Below are 15,417 nucleotides of genomic sequence, written 5' to 3'. Positions count from 1 at the left end.
AATAACTAGCCGGACACTAAAGCCCGCCTGTAGTCCCAGCTACTCAGGAGCCTGAGGCAGGAGGATCACTTGAGCACAGGAGGTTGAGGCTGCAGTGAGTCATGATCATACCACTGCACTCTAGCCTGGGCAATAGAGCGAGACCCCCATCTAAACAAACAAACAAACAAAACTAGTATAGCTGTACTCACATATACCCACTGGCTAATATCAGGCAGGCACTACAGTAGGCTTCTATTGACACCCCTGAGGGTTCTTCTTGCTTTCTGCAATGGTACAAAACCAATAAGAAATCTCTATTAGAACTATTTGGCTGGGCATGATGGCTCACACCTATAATCTCAGCATTTTGGGAGGCCAACGCGGGTGGATCACCAGAGGTCAGGAGTTCAAGACTAGCCTAAGCAACATGGTGAAACCCTGTCTCTACTTTAAAAATACAAAATTTAGCTGGGCATGGTTGTGGGTGCCTGTAATCCCAGTTACTCAGGAGGCTGAGGCAGGAGAATCACTTGAACCCAGGAGGCGGAGGTTGCAGTGAGCCGAGATTGTGCCATTGCACTCCAGCCTGGGTGACAAGAGCAAAACTGTGTCTCAAAAACAAACAAACAAACTACCTTAATGGTTGTCCTTCTTAATGCAGCAGCCGGATCCCTAGTAGAACGCCATCCACAACAATGTCTTTAACTCTGGCTCCCTTTAGCAGTATAAGCGAGCAACAGGGTGTTGCTGACAGGCCTAAGGAGTGGAAGAGGGAGATGGAGGAAAAGAGACAACAAAGAGAAAAAAGGTATGAGGGGAAGAAAATAAGCCATCTGCCATTTCTCAGGAGCAGCATGGTTTGCCCGCGTCCAGTTGTACGCAATTGAGTTCATGAAGAGCAGCTGTGTGGTGGCAGAAAGGGCCACGGCCTGAGGGAAGAAAGACCTGTGCTCACGTGTCAGAATAAGTTGAGAGTTATCCTGGGCAACCACTTATCTTTTCTGAGTCTCGTATCCTCCCTTTAAATGGGTAGGACATCTTCCTCCCAAGATGCTTGCTGGTATTCACTGAAGTAAAGTTAATAGAAGTGCATGCAATTAACATTTATTAGTGTGTCACACACATTAAATATTTATGGAATCTATACACAAAATGAGTGTGAACTTAAGTAAATACAAATGTAATATGAGAACATTTAATGCCTTAATGAATCAAGTAATGTACATCTACTTTCTCTAATCTGCCCTGGAAATAAATCCTACTTGTCTGATGGGTGTGTATTTTTCTAACACCAAGTTGATCTTAATTTGTACCAGAAAATGCCCTGTGTGTAAGGAAGTTAAGCCCTAGAGATAACTGTAACAAGAAAAAATAATATTTTGAATGAAAAACTCATCCCTTTTTTTCTTTTTTTTTTTTGAGACAGAGTCTTGCTCTGTCACCCAGGCTGGAGTGCAGTGGCATGATCTTGGCTCACTGCAACTTCCGCCTCCCAGGTTCAAGTAATTCTCCTGCCTCAGCCGCCCAAGTAGCTGGGATTACAGGCGCCCGCCACCACAGCTGGCTAATTTTTGTATTTTTAGTAGAGACAGAGTTTCACCATGTTGGCCAGGCTGGTCCTGAACTCCTGACCTCAGGTGATCCACCCACCTCGGCCTCCCAAAGTGCTGGAATTACAGGAGTGAGCCACCACACCTGGCCAAACCCATCCAATTCTTTTACCTCCCACATGACTGCTCCCCTCTCCTCTGCCTCCTCCCTGCTCACCAGCTCTGAGTTGGTACCAAGTGAGAATCAGAATCAGCTGATTCTATACATTTCCAAGCAGAGAGAGTATAACATATGCCTGTGCTCATCCTCTCACTCATTTCCTTTCTCCTCCTCTTCTCCGTCCCTCCTCTCCTTCCTTCCCCCTTTCCATTGCCTTCAGAGCCATCATTATCATCACTGGTATTTTTAAGTACTGAAGTGGTGCCAGGCACAGTCTAGGTTCTTTATATGGATTATCTCAACTCCAATTACTTTGTCACAAGCACACTATTGTTGAGCATATTAACTAAACAAGCTTACTGTACTGCTACTGTAATTAGAAAGTGAATCTTAAGTAGCATATCTTAACACTATTAAAATAAACCAGTGGTTCACAACTGGAGATGATTTTGCCCTTTAGAGAACATCTGTCACTATCTGGAGACATTTTTGGTTCTCATAGCTAGAGGGGATGCTCTAGTTAGGGGAGGCCCTGAGCATCCTTCGATGCACAGAACAGCCCCCCACTTCAAAGAAATATCTGGCCCAAAATGTTAAGAGTGCTAATGGTGATAAACCCTGAGATAAACTAATTTTTATAGGGATTAGAAAAAAATGCACCACTAAGAAAAACTTAGGTTGCCATTAACTCTTTTACATCAAATTATACAATTTTTAAAACAATTTTCACACCTTGCTGCAGTCATGATAACTACATTTCTTTCTTTTTTTTTTTTTTTTTTTTTTTTTTTTTGAGACGAAGTCTCACTTTGTTGCCCAGGCTAGGGTGAAGTGGCACAATCTCAACCCACTGCAGCCTCCGCCTCCCAGGTTCAAACAATTCTGCTGCCTCAGCCTCCCAAGTAGCTGGGATCACAGGCATGCACCATCATACCCGGCTAATTTTTATATTTTTAGTAGAGACGGGGTTTCACCATGTTGGCTAGGCTGGTCTTGAACTCCTGACCTCAGGAGATCTGCCCACCTCGGCCTCCCAAAGTGCTGGGATTATAGGCGCTGCCACCATGCCTACTGGCTAGGCATGGTAGCTTACACCTGTAATCCCAGCTACTCAGGAGGCTAAGGCAGGAGAATCGCTTGAACCCGGGGGACAGAGGTTGCAGTGAGCCGAGATCGCGCCACTTCATTCCAGCCTGGGCAAAAGAACGAAACTCTGTCTCCAAACCAAAAAAAAAAAAAAAAAAAAAAGACATAAAACAACTACAAATCAAAGCACATTTTATCTCCATAAAGTGAAGAGCAAAAAAGTAGGGCTGTTAGCCTTATAAAAACATAATTTTCTTAACGAAAAAAATGTTACTAGCTCAGTGAACAATGGCTTCTTTCATAAGAAAACTGGGAAAATATCATTGTTTTGCAACTTTTTCTCTTTAACTCTCAATCTTGCTGGCTATCCTTAAACTAAACCTGTTTATTATCCTGTAAGGTGAAACTTTTATTTCCCATCTTACCTTCCTTGAGTCAAGGAGTTTCTTCAGCATTGTCAAGGTAGATTTAAAACAAAAGTTTAAAATCCTCTATTTCAGACAAAGATCAGCCAACAACAATGAAAAGCCAACTATTTACTTAGTTTTCTTTCATTTCTGATACTTAACCTTACATTCTTCTATCTAATTTATTCAATGGAGCATTTCCCCATACTATGTCTTTCCTTCAAGTAGTGTTCATCGTTTCCTAGCCTTCCTAAAAAGTTTGTTGTCCCCAAAATTTTGTTATGCTGCTTTCCCAAAAAGCGTATGTTGTCTCCTAAGATCAATCTCTGTAAACATAGCCCAAATCCCAGTTCTTGATGGCTTTTACACCGAGCTGTTTTCAGGTCCACCGCCTGCTCTGGGCTCAGCCAAGTTGGCTCAGTATTGTATGTGCCTCAAGTTGCCTGGAGACATCCTGGTGCCAGGAACAAACTTCAGGCATTTCAGACTTCATTGTTTATTTTTAAAGTCCATATTCCTTTTATTTAAGAACTCTTCTTCCTCTCTCTTCTCCCAAAAAATCATTCAGCTTTCAAAACAGGGCTCATTCTAGAGCCACAAAGTCTTGTTTACCCTGGAAACTTGGCCAGCAGGTTTTGAATTCTGAACAGTATGCCCTACTTAATGGGAGACGTTAGAAGGAGAGAAAATCACTTTCCCAGAAGTGTGCAGCTAAAATTCTAACTAATCTACTTTTAAAATTTGAAGTGATTTCTTCCTTCCTTATTTTATTATAAGGAAGGCTGAAGACCATTGGTGATGACTTTCTAAAGCAGTCCAGGCCTGTTTTTGTAAGCACGTTGTCTCTTGCTGAAGGCCTTCGTCCTCGCTCTAGTCTTTAGTGCTTCCTACTTTTGTCCATTCACCAGTAGTTCATATTATATTTGAAAGGAAATTTTGATAAGATACTTGCTGTACTGTATTAATTGGAAGTATATGTCAGCTCTGAAGAGACTGATGATTTCCTTCTTGGCGTTCTGCTTGTGATTGTAGATGATATTACCAAGTAAATATTGGATCCCTGCATTTGGCAACAGCCCCCAATTGTAAACATACTCCAGATGTGATTGAAATAATCCAAAGTATGATCTAACAATGAAAAGTGTAAATATGAATGTAACTTTCCCCACAACTACTTTGCTTAATATAAATAAATAATTTTAGAAAGACTTAAAGAAACCCCAGATACAATCTAGGCTCTCTTTTTCCATGAAACTGAAGCATTAAGTATCACCACTTAATTCTTATTTCTCCCATTTTTCCATAAAGATGTTTAAAAACTTCTTCCACTTGGAGTTTATCAGATGCCTAAACAGTTCTGTCTGTTCCAACCGTGTCTGCCTTAATAACAACTATATTCTGCAGTTTGTCACCTTGCTATTAATTCTAATTCTCTAATAAAAGACCCTTTCTTGGGGTTTTATCGTGATATATAATATCTAAAGTCCAGATCCCTTAAGATTTTTCTTTGTGCAATTTTCTTTTTCAGCTCAGAAAATGGAGAAAGCTAAAGAACTTCTTGCCCTGTAATAGTCTCTTTCTATCGAAAAAAACTGCTAAAGAGCCACATCTTAAAAGAGCATGTCAATCATCCCCCAAGCACCTTCTTTTCTGTCATATTTTCTCTCTTTAGCTCTCTGTGGTGCCATCTTGACAACATATATTATCTTTTTCCAAAATTTCAAATCTGCTTGTTCTTTTATTTTTATAATGTCATATTATTTTCTTAGGATTTTAAGTATTTATGTCAAGTCTTCAATTATTTTTAAATGTCTGTTTTGAGTTCTCTTTGATATTATTGTTGTGGCAATATTATGAAGTTCTTGGGCTCTAATCCCCCTGTTGCAATGCCTGCTGGTTCTTGCTGATGGTAAACGGTTTCTGGGGCCACCACAACATATATACACTGTAGGGGCTCTGTTCTCATCATCCTCCATGTGCCCTTGCTGCGTGCAACACACAAGTTAAGAAGACATCTATGGTGTGCCTAATGGGTTCTGCCTTGTTTTATACATTTTTATCAGTAACTTATCTTTAATAGGGGTATTTTTTTCCTGTGGGAATCTCAGTAGAAATTGCTCTCCTGTTTTACATGAATTGTGCCAAGCATTCAGAGGGAATTATCAGGTATCAGGTATCAATTTTTTTTTTTTTTTTTTGAGAGAGAGAGTCTCACTCTGTCTGGCCCAGGCTGGAATGCAGTGGTGCGAATCTTGGCTCAATGCAGTTTCTGCCTCCCAGTTTCAAGTGATTCTCCTGTCTCAGCCTCCTGACTAGCTGGGACTACAGGCATCTGCCACCACACCCAGCTAATTTTGTATTTTTAGTAGAGATGGGGTTGCACCATGTTGGCCAGGCTGGTCTCAAACTCCTGACCTCAGGTGATCCACTCACCTTAGCCTCCCAAACTGGGATCCCAAGCTGGGATTACAGGCATGAGCCACCATGCCTGGGCCAGGTATCAATTTTTAAATGATTATTTCTTTTAAACAGTGGAGGTTTCTGGACCCCTCAGGCATTATCAACTCAATCATCAAATCTGTGCAAGGTGCAAGGCAGTTTCAGTTTTTCAAGAGACTTCTCAGAAGTGACTCAAGCTTACTTTTCATTTTCTTAAGTAGGTAAATGATTGTTTTCCTTTTGCCTTTCTCTCACTGAAAGCACACCCCCTCAGGGATTCCTACTTTATATAGCGTCTCAGCCACAATAGGCAACTGTAAGTAAACCCGAGACTCCTCTCCTGTGCTCACATGGTTGTTTACCCCAAGTCCCTAGGTCAGTAGAAACTTTGTACCCTGATCCTTACCCGCATGAAAAAATACAGGCAGCTACCTGTATTGATCCATATACTCAGCACACTGCTTTCAGATCCCTTCTCATTTTTTGCTCAGGAAATTTCCTGGTTTTTCTTATAAACCAAGCTTTGTATTAAAAGTAGTTTTTGTTTTATTTTATCTAGTATATCTGGTGCTACCAGTACAAAAGATGTGTATACTTTACGAAAGGAAAGATACAGATAATAAATAACATTATGTCATCTTTCCAGAACCAAAAATGTTATATTGTTGAAATTTTAAGAAAAAATACTCCATACCACATACAAAACTTAACACAAAATGAACCATAGGTCTAAATGTGAAACATAAAATCATAAAATTTTTAGAAGAAGACAGGAGAAAAATCTCTGTGATGTTGACTTAGGCAAATTTCTTAGATAAGACACAAAAAGCATGAACAAAAATTTTAAAAGAAGATAAAATGGACTTTATCACTAAGCATAAAAAGCATAAACAAACATTTTAAAAGAAGATAAAATGGACTTTATCAAAATGAAAATTTTCTGCTTTTCAAGACATTCTTAAGAAAATGAAAAGACTATTTTTCTCAGGGGAAAAAAAGAAAATGAAAAGACAAGCTACAGACTGAATGAAAATATTTACAAATCTCATGTTTGCCAAAGGACTCGTATCTAGAATATATAATATATATAAGACATATATATGTAGTGAGTCTCATGACTCACTAAAAAAAAGTAATCTAATTTTGAAAATGGGCAAAAGATGTGTACCATTTCACTTTGTTCAAAGTTTCACTTTGTCAGTGAAAATATACGGATGATAAATAACATCATTAGTCTTTAGGGATGTGAAATTAAAGCCACAAGGAGATACTACCACACACTTGTCAGAATGACTACAATTTTTAAAAACCTGACAATACCAAATGTTGACAAGGATGTGGAGCCACAGGAACTCTTATACACCGCTGGTAGGAATATGAAATAGTACAGCCATCCTGGAAAACAGTTTGGCAGTTTCTTATAAAGTTAAACATACAATTACCCTATGATCCAGCAATTCTATTCCTATGTATTTACCCAAGAGAAATGAAAATATATGACTACACAAAGACTTATACACAAATGCTTATAGCAGCTTTACTATTTGTTATGGGTTGAATTACCCCCTGTTCCTCACTTAATATGATGAAGTCCTAACCCCAGTACCTCAGAATGTGACCTTATTTGGAAATACGGTGGTTACAGATATAATTAATTAACATGAAATCATACTGGAGTAGAGTGGGCTTTTAATCCAGTATGACTGGAGTCTTTTTAAAAGGAGAAACGTGAACACAGGCACAGATACAGGGAGCATGCCATGTAAACATAAAGATAGCCAGAGAGAGAGAACGGGAAAAGATCCTTCTTCCCTCATGACCCAGGGAAGGAACAAACCGGGGGCGGTATGAAGGCTGCTGCACAGCGAGCGGAGCCAGGGTCTGGACTGCAGCACGTGCCCCCAGCTCTCCACCTCCACCTCCACCTCCCGCTGCCCGCCAGGGAAGGCAGCCCAAGCGCAGCCCGCGGCCCCAGCAGCAGCGCCATGGACGGGTGGACGCCTACATCGACAACCTCATGGCAGAAGTCCCTTCCGTCTGTCAGGACGCGGCCATCATGGGCTACAAGGACTCGCCCTCCATCTGGGCCGCCATCTCCTGGAAAACCTTCGCTAGCATCACGCCAGCTGAGGCTAGTGTCCTAGCTGGCAAAGACCGGTCAAGTGTTTTTGTGAATGGGCTGACGCTTGGGGGCCAGAAATGTTCAGTGATCCGGGACTCACTGCTGCAGGATGGGGAATTTTGCATGGATCTTAGTATACCAAGAGTACCGCTGGAGCCCCCACTTTCAATGTCACTGTCACCAAGACTGACGCTAGTCCTGCTGATGGGCAAAGAAAGTGTCCACGGTGGTTTGATCAACAAGAAATGTTATGAAATGACCTCCCACTTTTGGCGTTCCCAGTACTGCCTTCGTCCCTCTCTTGCCCTTTACCGCCCCCTACAGCTTTGCATCCCCCTTCCCTACCCATACACCATTTTATTTGGGGGACCATTATCCCACACCCCTTATTGCTGCCAAAACCACATGGGCTGGGGGACAGGGCTGATGCCCAGACACGTCCCCCTACCCATACCCCTTCTGTGTGTGGTTGGAAAACTTTTTTGGGGGAATTTTTTTTCTGAATAAAAAAGATTCTACCCCCCCCCAAAAAAAAAAAAAAAAAAAAAAAAAAAAAAAAAAACAGGAACAAATCTTGCTGGAACCTCGATTTTCGATTTGTAGCCTTTAGAACTGTCGAACAGTATATTTCTGTTGTTTAAGCTACCCAGTGAGTGGTACTTAGTTAGGGCAGCACTAGCAAGTTGATATAATTAGTCCAAAATTGAAGACAACCCAATGTCCACTAACCGATGAAAACACATTACGGTACCTCTATGCTGTGAAGTATGGCTTATTAATGCAAAGAAACGAACTACTTGTAAGTGCAACAACATGGCTGACTCTCAAAAGCACTCATGCCAATTGACATAAGCCAGCAACAAAAGGCTACAGTCTATATATGTTTTTATTTATATGACATTAAAGAAAAGGCAAAACTGTCAAGACTAAAATAAGATCAGTGGTTGCCAAGGGCCGGTAACTAGGGGGAGGGAATTGGCTACAAAACGGCACAAAGGAACTTTTAGGGGCAAAGGAATATTCTGTATTTTGATTATGGTAGTGGATACATTATTGTAGATATTGGTCAAAACACATACACCTAAAATGGGTGAGTTTTAGATGTAAATAATCCTTCAATAAACCTGACTCCTAAAAATTATATTACAAAAAATACAAAGATGGAAGCCAAAATATCATATATTCTCATCACCTAAATATAATCACTATGAACATTTTGCTATATTTAAATCTAGCTTTTATATAGATAATATATATTTAAAAGTATAGGGTGACATTGTATATCAAGTTTTATGATTTACTTATTTCATTTAACAAAATATTGTAAATAACAATATTATTCTGAAATTTTATGTCTGACTATTTATTTCATAGGGTATAGATATGCTGCAGTTTCTTCAACCAATGCCCTGTTGTTGAAAACTGGGGGTTGCTGGGTGCAGTGGGTCACATCTGTAATCCCAGCACTATGGGAAGCAAAGGTGGAAGGATTGCTTCAGCTGAGGAGTTCAAGACCAGCCTAGGCAACATAGAGAGACCTTGTCCCTACTAAAAATTTGAAAAACAAAATCAGCCGGGCATGGTGGCACATACCTGTAGTCCCAACTACTTGGGAGGCTAAAGTGGGAGGATCACTTAAGCTCAGGATGTCGAGGCTGCAAGGAGCCGTGATCCCACCACTGCACTCCAGCCTAGGCGACAGAGTGAGACTCCGTCTCAAGCAAACAAACAAACACCTGTGGGTTTCCTTGCAATGTTTTGCAATAATAATGCTTCAATCAATCTCTTTAAAGCTTAGTTGCTATTTAATCTATAAAAATGGAATCATGATTTTTGTTAAATGAGAGGTATCATATATTAAAATTATTAATTTAAAAAGTAATCTATTTCTTAATATAATATATCCCATTGCTATACTTTTTTTTTTTTTTTTTTTTTTTTTTCAGAGACAGGGTCTTACTCTGTAACCTGAGTTAGAGTGCAGTGGCCGGGTCATAGCTCACTACAGCATCGAACTTGAACACCTGGGCTCAAATGATCCTCCTGCCTCAGCCTCCCATGTAGCTGGAACTACAGGTGCATGAACCACCGCACCCAGCCCCCATTACTACATATTTTTGAGAGTTGTCCTCTTTTTGACTTATACTTTCCTGTGGCAGAATTTAGAAAGGCTGAGTAGTATAGTGAAATAACATAGGTGCTGGAGTCATGGGACTTGGGTTTGTGCTGAGTAATGAGAAAGCACATTAGCTTCCTCATCTGTAAATTGGTGAGCTTCTCTCTTGCCTACCTCCACTAGAGACAGGCTGTAAACGCTAAATAATTGCTTTATCATTCTCCTTTGTAGTAAGGATGGCCAGGTGACATAGTTCTGGCCAATGAAAAGTCTGTTGAGAGGGCCAGGTGTGGTGGCTCACGCCTGTAATCCCAGCACTTTGGGAAGCCAAGGCAGGAGGATTGCGTGAGTCCAGTAGTTTGAGATCAGCCTTGGCGATATAGCAAGACCCATGTGTACCAAAAAAAAAAATTTTTTTTTTTTATTTAGCTGGGCATGGTGGCATGTTTCTAAAGTCCCAGCTTCTCAGGAGGCTGAGGTGGGAGGATCACTTGAGCTCAGGAGTTCGAGGCTGCAGTGAGCTATGATCACACCACTCCACACCTGCCTGGGTGACAGAGTGAAGCCCTGTCCCTAAAAAAAAAAAAAAAATTTAGAAAACAAAGTCTGTTGGGAAAGCTTTTGCCTTTTAATAAAAGCAAAGATGCCCTGGTGCCTGCTCCTTCCCTTCCTCCTCCTTCCAGTTGTGAACACAAGTGTAACAACTGGAGCAGCTGTCCCACAGCCAGGTGACATTCATGAGTGTAAGTGGCTAACATGGTAAGAGTGGTGACGTGGAAGGTCTAAGAGGCCTGGATCCTTGAAGACATGTAGGTCCTCCCGCACCAGTCCCAGAATGCCACCTCCAGGCCTCTTTTGAATGAGGAAAACAACCTCCATCTGTTTAAACCAGGTTTTCTGTTACTTGTAGATTAAAGATATTAGAGCTAATATACCAATTATTGTGAAGGCAAATGAGGTATATACAGGACAGTGCTTTATAAAATGGGAACCAATGTATTGCTGAACAATTAAATATAAAATTAGGCCGGGCACAGTGGCTCACGCCTGTAATCCTAGCACTTTGGGAGGCCAAAGTGGTCAGGATCGATCGAGACCATCCTGGCTAACACAGTGAAACCTCGTCGCTACTAAAAATACAAAAAAATTAGTCAGGTGTGGTGGCGGGCGCCTGCAGTCCCTCAAGTTCAGCTACTTGAGTTCAGCTACTCAAGAAGCTGAAGCAGGGGAATGGCTCAACACGGGAGGCAGAGGTTGCAGTGAGCCGAGATTGCGCCACTGCACTCCAGCCTGGGGGACAGAGCCAGACTCTGTCTCAAAAAATGAAATGAAATGAAATGAAATGAAATGAAATAAAATAAAATAAAATGAAATAAAATAAAATAAAATAAAATAAAATAAAATAAAATAAAATAAATAGCAGGCTGACTGGCCAGGCACGGTGGCTCACACCAATAATCCCAGCACTTTAGGAGGCTGAGGCAGGAGGGTCACTTAAGCCCAGGAATTTGAGACTAGCCTAGGCAACAGAGTGAAACTCCATCTCTATAAATTTTTTTTTTAAAAGTTTTTTTTAAATGTTGTCTTTCTACTTGTGATCTGTTTTTTTTCTCTCCAAGCTTCTCATTCATCTAGAGTTTATATTACATTTCCTATACTCTTTCAACATTATTTTCAATTGTATAATGCTGTGATTATTTTTTAAAATGTATATAATTAACCAAAATATTCTGTGCATATTTTTTTTTTTAAATACAAAGATTTAGTTGTCTTATTCAGAGAGATGTGTTGTAAAACAGTACCACGCCTGTATCATTTAGATGATCAGACACCTTTAGAAGAGTCAGATATCCCAAGTGACTGCTTCCAAGTGCATTACTTTCCTGAGCTAGGAATTTTCATTCCAATTCACTAGATGAGAAGTGTTGGAAACAAAGGTTGATAATGTTTTCAGGATACAGACCCCCACATATATTGTAATTCATGTTAAACATGAAAAAGACTTGGAGCAAGTCACTAGCCCCTGAATCTTGGTTTTCTTACTTGTAAAAAGGGGATGTATACAGACTTACCCGAAAGGATACTATAAACATGATTAACTAATGTCAATAAAGCACTTGGGTATTATATTTACTGGGTGCTGGTGACACAGAAGCTTAGCTTCCACACCAGAATAGGCGTCTGTCTACCTCTTCATTCCTAGGCACAGCAGTTCAGACGCCCTGTTTTTAAATTACCACCCATTGTGTGAGCTTGGATAAAGTGTCACTTTTTCCTCTGTAAAATATTATGATAATAATAGTACCTACTTTATAAGAGTGTTATGAAAGATTAGTGAAGCAATCCTGGTAAAGTGCTCAGCGTGGCTCCTGGCACATGGATGTGCCTAATAAATGTCAGCTATTATTAGCGTCATAACTTGTGCCTTTTCTGCTCTGTCGGCTCTTTCCCTCTAGCATATAAACACCTTAAGTTTTTTCCACCTAAAATAAATAATATCCCTTCGATATTACCTTTTATTTCTTTTTCTCCTTCAATTTATTTTTCTCTGGTCATATCCTCCACTTCGGCTTTGGCCACATACACATAGCCAACGTCAATGACTAAGGAGTCAGTAATATTCACCTGACCAAGGTGTAGGAGCAAGGAAAGCATGTGGCCTAGAAGAAGCGCATGAGGTTATGAGCCAGGGTGTCATCTGTTCAAATCTTGGCTCTGCAACTTTCTAGGTGTGTGACCTTAGGCAAATTTCTTATCATCTCTGAACTTCAGCTTTCTCACCAATAAGCTAGAGATAAAAACATCTGCCTTGCAGGACTGCAGTGAGGTTAAAACGCATAATGCACATAAAGTATACAGCACAATGCAATGCACAGTAAGAAATAATTATCACCAAAAATATAAAGTTCATTGCAACTTGCAATCTTGTTGAGGTGATAAGACTGATGCATGAAAAATGATTTGAGAGCAAGTTGAGAGGTGTCTGTCGCCGCCTTTAAGAACAAAGAGGGAGTGTGTGTTGAAGCCTTTGACTTCACTGAAAAAAATAAGTTATTAAAAAAACAACTTTGTGCCGGGCGTGGTGGCTCATGCCCAGGATCTCCCAGCACTTTGGGAGGGCAAGGTGGGCAGATCACCTGAGGTCAGGAGTTCGAGACCAGACTGGCCAACATGGTAACAACCCACCTCTATTAAAAATACAAAAATTAGCCAGGTGTGGTGGCCCATGCCTGTAGTCCCAGCTACTTGGGAGGCTGAGGCAGAAGAATCACTTGAACCCAGGAGGCAGATTCCTAAAAGAGTGCAGAATCAACACTAAATGTTGCAGAGAAAAGCATATAAACTATTTTTAAAATTTTAATCCAAAGTTATATTTAACTTGGGTCCTGTTAGGTGACTTGGTCACATTATGTTCTTTGTTTATTTGTTTGTTTTTGTTTTTAGCAGATTTACCTTTTCAATTCAGTCTTGCTGGTGCTAATAGCAAAAATCATTCTGAATTTCCTGAGCATAGGCTGGCTAGATTCTGCAAGACGAGGAGCTCGGTAGGGAGCTAGCTGGACCGGAACTATAACCACAGATAATCTGCAATGCACACAGTTCCCAGGAGGATGCTCAGAGGCCACTGACATGAAGACGTCTCCTGATTTTCCATATCGGATGTTATTTCACTTTTACATAGACCAAAGAGCCACAGAGAAGATAGCTCTTTCTGTTGAGATAATCCCCTCCCCAGCCTGAGAATTGGATCTAACCTACCCGAACTGGATTTTTTAAAGGACACACTGTTCTCACGTAAAGCCAAATAGCTGACTTAGAGTGACTGTGTGTGATTGCCTCCTTGGCTGTCTCTCATCATTTAATTTTGCTAGTGGGAGATCACAGTTCCATCTTCAAAAACAAATTATATTGTAATGCTTTCTTAATTAAAAACCCTTTGAGTCATGCTTACTGAAATCTGTTACATGGATTTAACTGATCTGCAGGGAAGAGATTTTCTGTTCTCTGTGGAATTGAAGAACTTAGAAAGGAAATGAATAGATGAAAATGTTCCAGTCATGAAATCCCTCCCTTTAATAATACTTGCCACAATGAAGTATTATCTACTGGTAAGTTTACTTAACTTCAGTCAAATCAGAAGAACTAACCAGTCGCTCAGAGAGCCCAGGCCCTGGGGAAAAGTTGCGTTCATACCCAGCTCCTATAGTTACCAACGTTTTTCTTTGAGATGTAGAAACTGAATTTCCTTAACAGTAACATGGAGAAAATATGAACCATCTAGTTGGGTGGTTGAAAGAATGATAGATATTTCATGTGTCTTCACGTGTGAACATACGTTTTAGGAACAAGGAACTATTCAATGAGGTAAAGCAATATTTTATCTATTTGTGAACTTTCCCAAAAGCCAAAAGGTTTTGCCTGGGAGGCAGAGGTTGCAGTACATCTTCACACCCCCCAAGCCAGTCCACATTTCTGGCTAGGGACACTTTCCAACACGTTACTCTTCAACACGGCACTCTGAGCCTCTGACTACCCCTCCACTGAGTACTGACCACTTAATGATAGATTGAAAATAGTCTTGATTCCATACCAAAGACAGCAAGTAGATTATGCTTGGTCAGTAATTTAAAAACTTTTAATGTATGAGAAGCTATTGTAAACATCAAAATATTTTACATAACCCCACTGGAGTACCTGTTAGACTTTTAATATGTATTGATTGAAAAAATTTACGGCTGGGCATGGTGACTCATACCTGTAATCCCAGCACTTTGGAAGGCCGGGGCTGGTGGATTACCCGAGGTCAGGGGTTCAAAGCCAGCCTGGCCAACATGGAGAAACCCCGTCTGTACTAAAAATACAAAATTAGCTGGACATAGTGGTGCATGCTTATAATCCCAGCTTCTTGGGAGGCTGAGGCAGGAGAATCACTTGAATCTGGGAGGCAGAGGTTGCAGTGAGCCGAAATCACACCATTGCACTCCAGCCTGGGCAACAAGAGTGAAACTCCGTCTCAAAAAAAAAAAGAAAAGAAAAAGAAAAAATGTATATTCACGCATGACCTGCGCAATTAAGGCTCCAGGCTCTAACACCTGCCCAAACGGAACACCTGTTCATCTTTTCTTCTCCTATTCACCCCCACAAATACAGTCTTTGAGTGCATTTAAGAAAAAAGTATATTTTTCTTTTTTGATGCAAGCCATGAGAAGCATTTTCTCATAGAAAAGTGTAAACGGGCCAGGCGTGGTGGCTCAAGCCTGTAATCCCAGCACTTTGGGAGGCCGAGATGGGCGGATCACGAGGTCAGGAGATCAAGACCATCCTGGCTAACATGGTGAAACCCCATCTCTACTAAAAAATACAAAAAAACTAGCTGGGCGAGATGGCGGGTGCCTATAGTCCCAGCTACTCAGGAGGCTGAGGCAGGAGAATGGCATGAACCCGGGAGGCGGAGCTTGCAGTGAGCTGAGATCCGGCCACTGCACTCCAGCCTGGGCGACAGAGCAAGACTCCGTCTCAAAAAAAAAAAAAGTGTAAATGGTAAGGAGAGCCCT

At 40.8% G+C, this 15,417-nt stretch overlaps 1 pseudogene; it reads left to right on the top strand.

The window, feature by feature from the left end:
• Window positions 1-677: 677 nt before the first annotated feature.
• On the top strand, window positions 678-8,280 carry LOC106994707 (uncharacterized; annotated as a pseudogene).
• Window positions 8,281-15,417: the final 7,137 nt, after the last annotated feature.

This window comes from Macaca mulatta, chromosome 1, assembly GCF_049350105.2.
Source record: "Macaca mulatta isolate MMU2019108-1 chromosome 1, T2T-MMU8v2.0, whole genome shotgun sequence".
NCBI classification, from domain to species: domain Eukaryota; kingdom Metazoa; phylum Chordata; class Mammalia; order Primates; family Cercopithecidae; genus Macaca; species Macaca mulatta.
The sequence above is the reverse complement of the archived record's forward strand: the minus strand, read 5'-3'. Positions and strand labels throughout refer to the sequence as shown.